This window comes from Mytilus californianus, unplaced genomic scaffold (genome assembly GCF_021869535.1).
Source record: "Mytilus californianus isolate M0D057914Y unplaced genomic scaffold, xbMytCali1.0.p SCAF_2, whole genome shotgun sequence".
Taxonomy (NCBI): Eukaryota; Metazoa; Mollusca; class Bivalvia; order Mytilida; family Mytilidae; genus Mytilus; species Mytilus californianus.
The window spans coordinates 31767664-31781785 of record NW_026262668.1 but is presented as its reverse complement, the minus strand read 5'-3'; positions in this window follow the sequence as shown (position 1 = coordinate 31781785).

Below are 14122 nucleotides of genomic sequence, written 5' to 3'. Positions count from 1 at the left end.
TGTAAAAAAGTCTTCCAAATCTAAATCGCCCTCTGGGAGCTTTGATGATCTTCTTTCACATCTTCATCATCCGCTAGGGTTACATTACATTAGAACTATTCTTTTTTCATTGCCTGTTAATTTTCTAAAATGTTTGAGAGATTATGCACTTGACAAGGGATGCATAAGTACATTTTCTCCAATATACAGACTGGTCAGTATAATTTGCGATGTAGCTCTTTTTAAACCAGTAAGGTCGGAACCTTTACATTATGAAACGTTCTTCATCACTAGGAGGTAATCTAGTATTCCACTTTATTTTCAAAATCAGTCTGCTCCAATTGTATCCTACAGTTACACCAAAACCATTGCATCTAAAGTATTTAAAATTGAGAATGGAAATGGGGAATATGTCAAAGAGACAACCCGATCATAGAGCAGACAACAGCCGAAGGCCACCAATGGGTCTTCAATGCAGCGAGAAAATCCCGCACCCAGAGGTGATCCTCAGCTGGCCCCTAACTAAAATTGTGTGCTAGTTCAGTGAAAATGGACGTCACACTAAACTCTAAAACATATAAATGAACTAAAATTAAAAAAACATACTAGACTAACAAAGGCCAGAGGCTCCTGACTTGGGACAGGCGCAAAAATGCGACGGGATTAAACATGTTTTGTGAGATTTAACCCTCCCCCTATACCTCTAGCCAATGTAGAATAAAGAAACACATAAGCAAGCATTGCAAGACCTTGATTTGGAAGAATACATAAAAATCCTCTGACATGTGACTGTTCCCACTCGCCTTATATTTACAGCCCCTCTAGCCATGTTATTACTGGGGATTGAAATATAATTTAACACCAACATCTCCGAAAGGTAATATTTCATGATCCTAATTTCAGAGAACCCCAACACACTAATTGGAACCATAACTTCAAAATAATTATGGATTCCATTGCGGACTACGCCAGCGCATGGGCTAAACGAGAAGAATTTGAACTGGACACTTTTCAGAATGGTTCAAAACAATCATGTCTCTGATAAAACGTCGAATTTATAAGTTGAAAAACTTTGTGAATGATCGACCAAAGTCCGTTTTTAGAGACAAGGAAGCTGTGAAATGTCTATCATCTCTAGATCTTCACTATAAATATGTTGTTGTTCCTGTAGACAAAGCTTCAAATAATATTGTCTTTGTATGTAAATCGTACTATTACGAGTGTCTTGTAAAAGAACTAGGAATAAATGAGCACTCAGGTAATCCCACATACAAAAACATATAATTTGACAGGGATGAGATTTTGGCGAATCATAAGTCCTTCATGGCTTAAATGATTATTATATTGAACAGCAAATCTGAGGACTAACCTTGTTTGTAATGGATACCTAAGCTTCACAAAATTCCGTACAAACAACGCTACATTGCCGGCTAATATGCACGTTCTACAAAGGAATTGTCCATTAGATTGACAAAAAATCTGTCTGCAGTGAAAGAGGGTCTTCAGAAATACTATGAAACTGTTTAATCACGTAGTGGCATTAACCATATGTGGATTCTAAAAAATTCTAAAGAACTTCTGGATATTTTTTCTCTGAAATTAATTCTATCAAAACTTTTGATTTTTCAACCCTGTATACCACCATTCTTTCTGTGAAATTGAAAAATCGTATAAAAGAAATAATCCACAATGCTTTTCAATACAAAAATGGTAGTATACGCTATAAATTTATTACTTTCGGATACCATACGCCATATTTTGGTAATAGTGAACAAAAAGGTAAATCATGCTACACAGAGGAACAAGTGATCAGTATGCTGGAGTTTCTTATTGTCAACATATTTGTTGAATTTGGAGGTAGACTTTTTCAACAAATTGTCGGCATTCCAATGGGAACGAACTGTGCGCCTCTCCTTGCCGACCTCTTTTTTTTCCATATGAGTCGGAGTTTCTTCAGACACTTGTCAAAAACAAGAAGATCAAAGAAGCCAGATCATTTAATTTCACAGTCAGATATATTGATGATGTTATTTCCATTTGACTTATACCTCTAATTTGACATAAGCGGTCATCTCAGTACCAGAATCTATGACAAACGAAACGATTTCAATTTTGAAACTTTCAATTTCCCCCACCTTAGTAGCAATATACCAACTTCGCCTGCATTTTGGGATATACCTTTCCCAACTCATTCGGTATTCAAGAGCGTGCAGCTGCTACTCAGACTTTATAAAACGTCACCAGTGTCTGAGCAGAAAGTTGATGAACCAAGGTTATGTCAAAGAACGTCTCGTCCTTTTTCTTAAAAAAAAGTTCATCGGAAGATACCAAGACCTTGTTGATCTTAATTACGTGTTATAGTGTTCTTTATTTGTCTTTGTAAATTATTAACTCTTACTGAAGAGTCCATTTTTGGTAATATCCTTTTGGTGTGGCTCGGTACTTATGCATCCCGCCAATGTGTTGTTGTGTTGTGGTTATTTTTTGTATTCTTGTCTTTCATTTTTGCTTATGGGCTTTGTCTATATGTCATTTTGTTTTTCTTTGTTGACATATTTGTTTGTTTTTATAGTGATTAAGATTATAACACAATGTTGACTGCTGTACCCCTATTTTTGACATTTTTACCTATTAGGTATAGTGAGCTATAAAACCATGTTCAATCCACCATTTTCTACATAAGGAAATGCCGGTACCAAGTCGGGAATATGACAGTTGTTTTCCATTCGTTTGATGTGTTTGAGCTTTTGATCTTGCCGATCCAATTTTCCTTGGAGTTCGGTATTTTTGTTATTTTATTTTTTAAAACTGGTTTTATAGCTAGCTTAACCTCTCACTTGTGTGACAGTCGCATAGAATTCCATTACATTGACAACAATGTGAGCGCAAAACAAACACATTATAGGTAAAAATGTCAAAAATTGGGGTACAGCGGTCAACATCATGCCATAATATCTATCACTATAAAACATTTGTAAAACAAATAACTATTTCAACTAAAAAAAAATGACACAGAGACACTCTATAGACAATGTACATGAACAAAAATGAAAGACAAGAATACAAAAATGACCATAGCTCAATAAAACATTGGCGGGATGAATAAATACATGTACCGAGCAACGTCAAATTATATTACAAAAAATGGAAACAGTAAATGTTGAAAACTATACAAAGACAAAAAAAAGAACACTATCACACGTAATTAAGATGATAATCAACATCAGTACCTAGAATATATACTTCCATACAAATCATGTATTATTTATGAAGTTGATACGGAATATTTATTAACATGGTCTTGGTATCTTCCGATGATTTTTTTAAGAAAAAGCACAGGTTTGACTTACCGCTTAATTTACGACTGGTGTTTAGAAGGTTTGTACCAGAAACGTTGTTAAATTTCGTATGACAGGAACCAGAGAGTCCCAGTTTACACTCTCCACTCGATGTTACATAAGTAATCTCACAGCAGTTATCACTGTTTTTCATACAGAAAGCTGCGCATTGACTTTTAAAAAGACATACTCCCTATAACTTTGAGATCCATTGATCTTATTTCCTTATTTTTAACTAATCTGAAGGATTCCTTACACGTCTGATATTTTCCAACAGTAAACTTTGCGTTTTGAAAAAGGAAACTCAATATCAAAGCGGTTTCATATATTTGCATGACTGTCTGAATGAATGGACAGTTATTTTGATATTAAATATTAATTTTTAAAGTTTCGAAAAATACTGAAAACTGATTTGATTTTTATCCCTTCGATAAACTGCAATTAATTCATCTGCAGTGTATTAGATTGTTACAGTAGTCAAAGTGAATCTATAAAATAACAATTGTGTGCGCTTATAACGAAGTAATATGACAGGCATTTCAATTAAAACAAATTTTTTTTTAAAGATTTTATTTTCAATTAAACCTTATAAAAAAATCTTTCTACGACTGAACTCAACTTAGAATTGAAAATTATAATGTTAACAATTTAGCTCATAGTTAATTAAAGAGAGCGAGACATCAGCAAATACAATCGCTCTGAAAAAATAAAACTATACCATTGAGACCAAAGGGTGTACAAAGGGTGTAATTTCAGTGGAAGGTATTCCAGCAGCAGCACGGTCAACTTGATGGTGAATTCATCAATTATATATGATACCGTTTTCGTAAGAGATTTAATTCACATTCGAAATTTATGTCAGGAATGTACATCTTATAAAATTCTTCAAATGAATGATGTTGTTGAAAGTGATATCAGAATGTTTGAAAAGTCTAGTGTCTACTGGTCTTATATAGTATTGAGATCGATCTGTGTCCGGTTTCAAACTTTTATTCCTATGTTTGGTGTAATGAAAAAAAAAAAAGAGTCGGAAGATACCTAAGGTCCCACAAAACTGACTTATAAGTCGATGACAGACCGACAAAACCATTGATAAAAACGACATACATCAGTCAACAAACCACTAAATAGAAAATTTAAGAGTGAACAACACAAACCCCTGAAAATATCAGGTGGTTCGGCATGATATAATGCCTCCAACTCTCGTGTTGCTCATGGTAGGTACAAATGTAGTGATGATAACTTTGATATCTACGAACAAACCGTTTTTAAGTTGTTTATATTACTATTGCAATGGTGATAACTTTGATAACTACGAACAAACCGTTTTTATGTTGTTTATATTGCTATTGCAGTAGTGATAACTTTGATAACTACAAACAGCCGTTTTTATGTTGTTTATATTACTATTAAACACAAATGATATATTGAAAATATCTATAAAATCTAAGCCTTACATATAATCAGGCTTACTATGATTTTGAAATTTATCTATATAATATTTCGTACATAGACTACAGCGCATCATAAGCCTCTAAAGGCTGGTTGGTATTAATATATGTATTTATGTGCGTTATACGGAATGAGTTTGAAAGAATGCGCAATGATTTTATAACGGTTAGTTTAAATAGGTTGTGTAACATTTGTTGTTATTCGGCTTGGAAGTCAGTTCATAAGGTAACGGCACAAGTTTTAAGTTATCGAGGATTGGGCAGTGACTAAACCAGGACACGTTTTATAGTTAGAATTCTTTTTTTTATAAATTGATTATGTAACTTAAACATGCTGTTTTTATTTTGTAGATTATTTTGTTACGTAACACGTGCAGGATTCTGTCAAGCAGTTTCTTTTGTTTTAATAAGGACTTTACATATTAGTTTGGACTTTGAGGCAGAGGAAATATTTTGTATTTGAAAATGAAAATGTGAGCTAGTCACTGCGACATTCGGTACCCAAATACTGTATTTGTGTTTCATTGTATTTAGTAACAATGGGAACATAATTAATGTGCTCAATTGTGTTCACATGGTTTCAAAGTAGCTAGGGCATTTTAGCACATACATGTTTTATTTTTGTTTAAACAAAGTGAATTACAAAATGTAAAACATAAACATGTTTATCGACGTATGTTTAAATGTTCATGTACACGACGACCAAATTGTACTCTAGAATAAAAATATCTATCTATAATAACGTTTTATAAGATTAAATCAAATGGTGCTCATTTGTTACATGTATTACACAAGGGAGAAATAAATATATATGTTGAGACAAATTGATCAACCAAATTCATATATCATCTGTTAATCACTAACAGATCTTTGCAAATTTAAAATTATGGACTACTTTTTCCTGTCTATTACACATTTTGACCAGCAGCTACAAGTCATAGCTTCATCAAATCTCTCCAACATGCACCTAGTTTTAAACCAGACGGTTTAACACACTTCACTTCTTTCGGTGTTTTACTTCCTGTTAACCGAGAACTTATATTCTTAAATTGTTCTGAACAAATATGGAATTTTTGTTTCATTTTTCACAGGAACTGCAATTCATAACTTCTTGAGTGCGGGTAAAATGAATTAGAAATTGTTTTTGAACAGACACCTTTGAACAATCAAAACAGTAGATAAATGCAAAAACTACACGTTAAAGTAAAGCGTAAGCAATATTGAAGACTGATACTGTTATTATTGCGTATACACTTTTTCGCATGTAGCTCTTTCAAGACAACTTCGCGGCAATTTAAATTTGCGATTTTTAAATTCACTTGATGCAAGAATTTGAGTTCTCGTTGTTTGAACTTTGTATTTTCAAAAGCAAAATAGTGGACTTCTATCCTTGCGTTACACTATTCAAGACAGGAAACCGCGTAAAAATGACAGCAACAATATGACTCTTTTTTGTATACTTTTTGGGTTATTCAGATCAATAGTAAATGTTACTGTATTTTTTATGTATTTGCGAATGAAACGACAAGTAGTCTAACTTGCAATAAAATTGAGAATGGAAATTGGGAATGTGTCAAAGAGACAACAACCCGACCAAAGTGCAGAAAACATCCGAAAGGTCAAAATGGGTCTTCAACACAGCGAGAAAATCCCACACCTGGAGGCGGGCTTCGGCTGGGCCCTAAACAAAAATGTGTACTAGTTCAATGAAAATGGACGTCACACTAGACTCCGAAACATATAAATGAACTAAAATTGAAAAACATCCAAGACTAACAAAGGCTCCTGACTTGTGACAGGTGCAAAAATGCGGCGGGGTTAAACATGTTTTGCGAGATCTCAAACCTTCCTCCTATACCTCTAGCCAATGTAGAATAAACAAACACACCGAGTCCAATGTCAGAATAGGTAACAAAAGAAACTAAGCAAAATGACAATGATACATAAATTAACAAAGGACTACTAGCAGTTACTGGCATGCCAGCTCCAGACCTCAATTAAACTGATTGAAAGATTATGTCTTCATCATATGAAAATATTTCTACTTTCTTTTGTACGTGTTTTTATTAAAGATGTTTCACTGAACAATGTATCTGGTAAACTTGATTAATAGTGTTTCTCATCATACAGTTGGACAGTAAAGATAATACATTGTTCATACCATTGTAGTGTTGTTTACATTTGGATCAAAAAGTCAAAAAGAACATAATTTGGTTAAGCTGACCTTCCAAGGTAGTATTCACATAAAAATGGTGCGTTTGTTCCACGTAATGAATATTATCTGTACACGAGAATTGTTTACACGAGTAACCTATACATAATGTAAATGTACATTAAACTGAATTGCATTGGGAATTCCACTGTCTACTACTGTAGCAGTTATGAAACCTTTCTCTTTGGAGTGCTTGAGGAATTATACGGATGTCAATAATGCATGATAAATAATCAATTTGCCTGTATTCTGTATATCAAAATTGTTGCAAGAATAAAATGGAATATTATTAGTATAATGTCTCTGTAGAAATACATGAATGAGGATATCCTTATGCATATAAATATGTAGCATCACCGAATGAGACTGGTCACCTAATTTGTACTTATGCATGAGCAACACAACGGTGACACGTATGGAAATTAAGTGACATATAAATCATTTTGTTTATTTTCTTTGGTTACATCTTCTGACATCAGACTCGGACTTCTCTTGAACTGAATTTTAATGTGCGTATTGTTATGCGTTTACTTTTCTACATTGGCTAGAGGTATAGGGGGAGGGTTGAGATCTCATAAACATGTTTAACCCCGCCGCATTTTTGCGCCTGTCCCAAGTCAGGAGCCTCTAGCCTTTGTTAGTCTTGTATTATTTTTAATTTTAGTTTCTTGTGTACAATTTGGAGTTTAGTATGGCGTTCATTATCACTGAACTAGTATATATATTTGTTTAGGGGCCAGCTGAAGGACGCCTCCGGGTGCGGGAATTTCTCGCTGCATTGAAGACCTGTTGGTGGCCTTCTGCTGTTGTCTGTTCTGTGGTCGGGTTGTCGTCTCTTTGACACATTCCCCATTTCCATTCTCAATTTTATAATCGAGATGCTTTGACGTATTAGAACATTTTTGCTATCTTTATTATGTCAATATAGTGCAATCATAATTTATACTTATTTTTTTCGGCATTTTAACAGCTTTTTCTTTTATAGACATAGGCGATTTGCATGGGCCATTCATTATTTGTTGTTAGGATGTGTATCGGACTTACATACATCTTTTTATAACAAATATATTTTGATCGAAGGATGGTACCAATCTTTTTAAGAAGGAAAAATACATTTTAAAAATGCATTTAAAAATGTTACGTTCATGTCTGAAGTCGCGTTGTAGGTTTCAATAAACATAATTCATGATTAACGAATAAATTTTTAATTCCGGGATTTTGTTACCCCACATAAATTAAAACCTTTACCAAATTCTTTCATAGATACAAATATTGGTTAGTTTGACTGTACCTGTAGAGTTCTTATTAAAACGGGATATCACATCCTATAATATTTACGGTAATGTTGTTTATAATGTCCGTAAATTAAGATAAGCTCCTTGTAAACTAATTGATCCTTTGAATGAATGTTTTATCCCTAACGGTTATCAATTTAACGCTGTAGTAAAATCTAAAAATATTGTTTTTATTGGTACTACAATTGATTTTGTTTTAGAAAAAAATAAACCATTACTAAATATATATTGCTATATATGAACAGTTATGAGAATTCATGATCCTACATCCGGTCGAAACTGTTTACTTATGATTTGGCATTGTACAAGACCATGCGTTTCTCAGACAGCTTATGACGTCTTTACATTAAATCTTTTGGATGTGTTCTGATCGATACTTTTGTCAGGGAAAACATGATTTATTTCTAAGTTGTAGTTGCCTTTGAACTAGAAACTTCGATTACACTTATTTCTGTGCTTTGTGTCTATTGTCTGTATGTTAGTTGTTGTTTGTGCTCGTACCGATCATTTTAATTAAGCCAATTGCAACTGATTTTTACAGTTTGTTTTATGTTGTGCTGTAACACCATTTTTCTATGTAAGAAGAGGGTTGAGTGCTCACAAATATGTTTAACCCCGTCACATTATTTATGTGTCTGGGGTGTTTTATAGCAGACTATACGGTATGGGTTTTTGTCATTGTTGAAGGCCGTATGGTTGCCTATAATTTGCTTACATCCACTTCATTTGAACTCTGATGGATAGCAGTCTCCTTATTTTTATATATGTTAAATGCAGAACGTTTGAAGCTCTGTCAAAATTGATAGAACAATAATGTATAGTTTGCATATTTAAGAGGTAAATAAAAGATTTGAGATACAATTTTGCACCTCTGGCGTTCGGTTAGGTTTGCGTTGCTCAGTCTTATCTACGCCGTGTTTAGTAGACCTTTTTTTTGTCTTTTGTCAATTTCGCGATGATGTTGTCAGTTTTGAGCGGAATGTCTCTTTGATATCTTCTGTGACATCCTCTTATGTTGTGTTCTACGTGATTTTTTGTATAACTATTCTTAAAAAAAAAAAAAACCGAAAAATCGACTCATTAAGGATGTACTTAGGTGAAATTAAGAAAAATCTAGAAATTAAATTTGAAACTATAAGTCAAAAGAGCATTAGTTAAGGAACAAAATAAGCTAAAAATATTGATAGATTATGGAGCTCCTTTTCGAGATATTTAATCTTTTTAAATGGCGCGAAAAGGCTGACTCGGACTTTTACCTTATATTTGCAGTGGTATTATTTGGGTCTAAAAGAAAAGAAATCTAGAATCTGCCTAAATTTTGGTAAATGACCTTTTATGAGCTTTTAAAGTCTTATATGAAAAGAAAAATGGGTGTTATGGGACAACACATTTTACCCTGTATCGTAGGAAAAAAAACCAAGGAGTCCGAACATCTGTCAAAAATCTCGAAACCTCACCTAAGTACATACATCCTTAAAGATCAGTGATGTTTACATCCTACAAAGTTTGAAGATGGGAACACTCATACATGTACAAACTTAAGTACATTTTCCTAAAAGTACGTACATCTTTGAAATTTAGACAACTTAAAATTGAGAATGGAAATGAGGAATGTGTCAAAGAGACAACAACCAGACCATAGAGCAGACAACAGCCGAAGGCCACCAATGGGTCTTCAATGCAGCGAGAAACTCCCGCACCCGAAGGCGTCCTTCAGCTGGCCCCTAAACAAATATGTATACTAGTTCAGTGATAATGGACGTCATACTAAACTCCAAATTATACACAGGACTCCTGACTTGGGACAGGCGCAAAAATGCGGCGGGGTTAAACATGTTTTTTGAGATTAGGTTACACACATCCCTAATTAGAGTTAGGTGCGTCATTGCGTTTTTTAAAAAGATATCTTAAAAGATAATTACGTTTTTCGTTAACAGTATCGATGTGTTTATGTGTTTTGGTTGAAGAGACAAGAACATTCGATTGTTTTTTTTAGCCAAATATGCTTTATATGTCATGTTTTTCTCTGACTGTTAATGCGTCTTTACACTAAATCCGTTAGATGTTGGATATGTACTGATTGATAAAGTCTTAGATACATGATTTTTTTATTAGTTGTTATTAGCTTTGAACTAGCTGTCAGTAACTGCGAGTTCTCTCAGATCTGTACTTAGTGCCCTTTTTGTTGTTAGGGATGATGGATGGATAAATACCCTACTACGTCCGGTCTGTGTTTATGTTTGATGTTTTTCTGCTTTGTATCGATCTAATGAGTTAAGCCTTTTTCAACTGATTTTTATAGTTTGTTCTTATGTTGTACTGTTACACCACTGTCCCAGGTTAGGGGGAGGGTTGAGCGCTCACACACATGTTTAACCTCGCCACATTCTTTATGTGCCTGTTCCAAGTCAGGAGCTTGTAGTTCAGTGGTTGTCGTTGGTTCATGTCTTTCATATTAGTTTTTCGTTAATTGTTTTGTTATAAATTAGGCCGTTCGTTTCTCAATTGAATTATTTCATATTTTCATGTCGGGGCCTTTTATAGCCGACTATACGGTATGGGTTTTTCTCATTGTTTTAGGCCGTAAGGTTAACTGCCTATAATTGCTTACATCCACTTTATTTTAACTTTGGTGTATAGTTGTCCCATTGGCAACCATACCTCATCTCCTTATTTTCATATTTATAAACGATATTTGATCAAATTCAACCTAAGCGATTTCAGCCTCTGCCGTGTTTGGTTGTAAGTAACTTAATTACAGACAGTCGCTTTCCCAACAGTGATAATGACTCCTGATGACGCCTCTCCCTTTACTCCATAATAACGCATTTTGACGCCTCTATTAGTGCCTTAGTTGAAACGTTGAAAAAACGGTATGAGACTTCTTAAAGTTGCATCAACTATTAAAGGATGTTATTTCGCCATGCATTAATACTTTAATGTGATGATGTTTTAATAGCCGTCGCCTTTTTTGGAAGGTCTTGTTAACAACCAAGATTTCAGAACACTGGCATGGTCATGTTTACGATCTATTGTTGGTTATGGATACCAGCTTGTTATCATATACATAATCTTCATTATGTACGATACAGATTGTGCATACACTGATTTTTCGTAAGACAATCTTGATGTTTGAAAAAGACGAAGTCATCATCAGTGTTCCCTCCTGCTTTGGAGTCGTAGGAGATAACAAAAGATTGTTACTTAGTATTACATTATACTCTTTAGTAAATTTGTCAATGTCAACGTTTGCTTGTGGAAACGCAAGTATCGATTGGATAAAAAAAAAATGAAAAAATCAAATAGAAAAACAGTATTAATCTGAACAATTCTGAAAAAGTTTCATTGAAATCCAGGCACTGGTTTCGATTGTTTCATCAGCAGGAAAACTGACAATCCTAGTCAATTAAGGATGTTCGCTACTCTGTTTCAAAAAAACAAGTCTTTAAAAAGACTGTGATAAATTGATAGTATATAAATAAAGGAACTAACAAAGCAGAAAAAAATTAAGGGTCCGTGTGCTTGTTTTCGAGATACAAGCCACTGAAAATTTGGCGGGAAATGATTCTCTCTAGATTTTTCAAACTTTTAACATTGTCCGCTTTTCTCTTTTAAAAACTATGAAAAAATAACAAGGATTTTGTAAGATTTTCAAATATGGCTTTTAAAACTATATGTAATAAAATTATGAAAAGAAAAGTAGGGGTTAGGGGACAAAATTTTTTAATGGCAAAACATGGATAAAACCAGAGGATTTCGAAAATCTGGCAAAAATTCTACAACAAGAGGAGCGAACAGCCTTAAGATAGGAGTCAAATGCATCTGCCACGTGCGCATAGTCGGATCCAAAAGGGGGGCTGGGGGCCCGGGCCCCCCTTTCGTGGGAAAATTTTGGTTGATTATATAGGGAATCAGTGAAGCATGACTTTAGCGGGCCCCCTCTTATGGCAGTCAGTGCCCCCCCCCCCCCTTATAAATGGATCCGCCACTGGTGCGGAGTTTGAACTCAGAACCTTAGAGATGACAGACTAGAGATACAGTATTAAGACTTCTTACAGATGCGAATCCAGAATTATGAAAAGGGGGCCCGGTGCCCGAAACTAGGCAACGTTTGGAGTGGAACATGTAAAAGTATACATTTACTATATACGTAGCTCCAAAAGGGGGCATTATTACGATATTGTTAGTATGTTTTAAGTTTCATGATTGAATAGTAATCTTTAAACATTCTGAATTTTCCTTTTTTACGAAACTTCGAACGATTGAAAATGTTTAATTACAAAGCCCCAGGTTTGGACGGACTAAATGTTGAGTTTTATAGAAAATTCTGGGAACAAATTAAAGATTTGATATTACCCGTTTTCAATTATTGCTTTAAAAAAGGTTAATTAACCAACTCCCAAAAAATTGGAGCTATATCTCTTTTGTATAAAAAAAATGATCCACTCTCCCTTGATAACTATAGACCTATCACATTATTAAATTATTATGTTAAATTATTAGCCTATGACTTAGCGCAAAGATTAAAATCAGTACTTCCAAAAATCATTCACTCTGATCAAAAAGGTTACATAAAAAACAGATACATAGGATTTAATATTAGACAAATCCAAGACATCATTGATTATTCTGAAAAATTTAAAGTAGATGGTGCAATTTTATTTTTAGACTTTACTAAAGCTTTCGACTCACTGGAGTGGTGTTTTATGTTTGAATCTTTAAAAAAATTTGGTTTTAAAAAGGAATTCATTAAATGGGTTGAAACTATGTATACAGATATAAAAGGGTGTATTTTAAATAATGGATGGGTGTCTGCCCCCTTCAATATATTCCGTGGGAATAGACAAGGGTGTCCGTTATCCTCGTTAATTTTCGTTTTATCTGTTGAAATAATGGCAATTAAATTAAGGGAAAATAACAAACTAAAAGGATTTGAAATCAAATTAGATGGAAAATCTTGCTCGCTAAAAATATGTCAATTGGCAGACGGTACTAAATTGTTTTTTAAAAACACGCAAAGAAATAAGTATAGCCCTTAACATTATTGAAACTTTTGGAAGCCTTTCTGGACTTAAACTGATTAGAAATAAAACAGAAGGTTTGTGGCTTGGGAAACTTAAAAAATTCAAAAGATAAATTTGAAAATATAAACTGGAAACAAGACCACATTAAAATTCTAGGAATATATTTTGGATACAATTATCAAGAATGTCATAAATTAAATACAGAAAAGCAAATAGACAAATGTGAAAAATTAATTCAAGGATGGAACAAACGAAACTTAACATTAATAAAAAAGATAAATGTAGTTAAGTCTTTAATTTTACCAAACCTAACATACATTGCATCAAGTATGATAATAACACAGGAAATAAAGCAAAAGTTCAAGAATTTAATATATAATTTTATATGGAGTGGAAAAAAAGGTAAAGTTAAACGTACTATATTAAGTAAATCATATATTGAGGGAGGATTACAAATGATTGATTTAGACTGCTATCTAAAATCATTACAAATCAGATGGGTTTTAAAACTTATCAAAAAGGAAAATGATAACTGGAAAATTATTCCAAGATTTTACCTTGATAAATTTGGGAAAGATTTTCTTTTTTTCAGAATGAATTTAACAAATGTTAATTTGCTTAATAAAATAGATTATAAATCTTTACCTGAATTCTATAAACAATTAATTAAAACATGGGTAGAAATAAAAGGAGGTCAAACAATCATACCAAGAAACTTTCTTCAGGTTAGAAAACAACTTATATGGGGAAATCATCTTATCAAAGAAAATGGGAAATGTCTGTTCTTTCAAAACTGGATTAATAGTAATATTTTGTACATCAA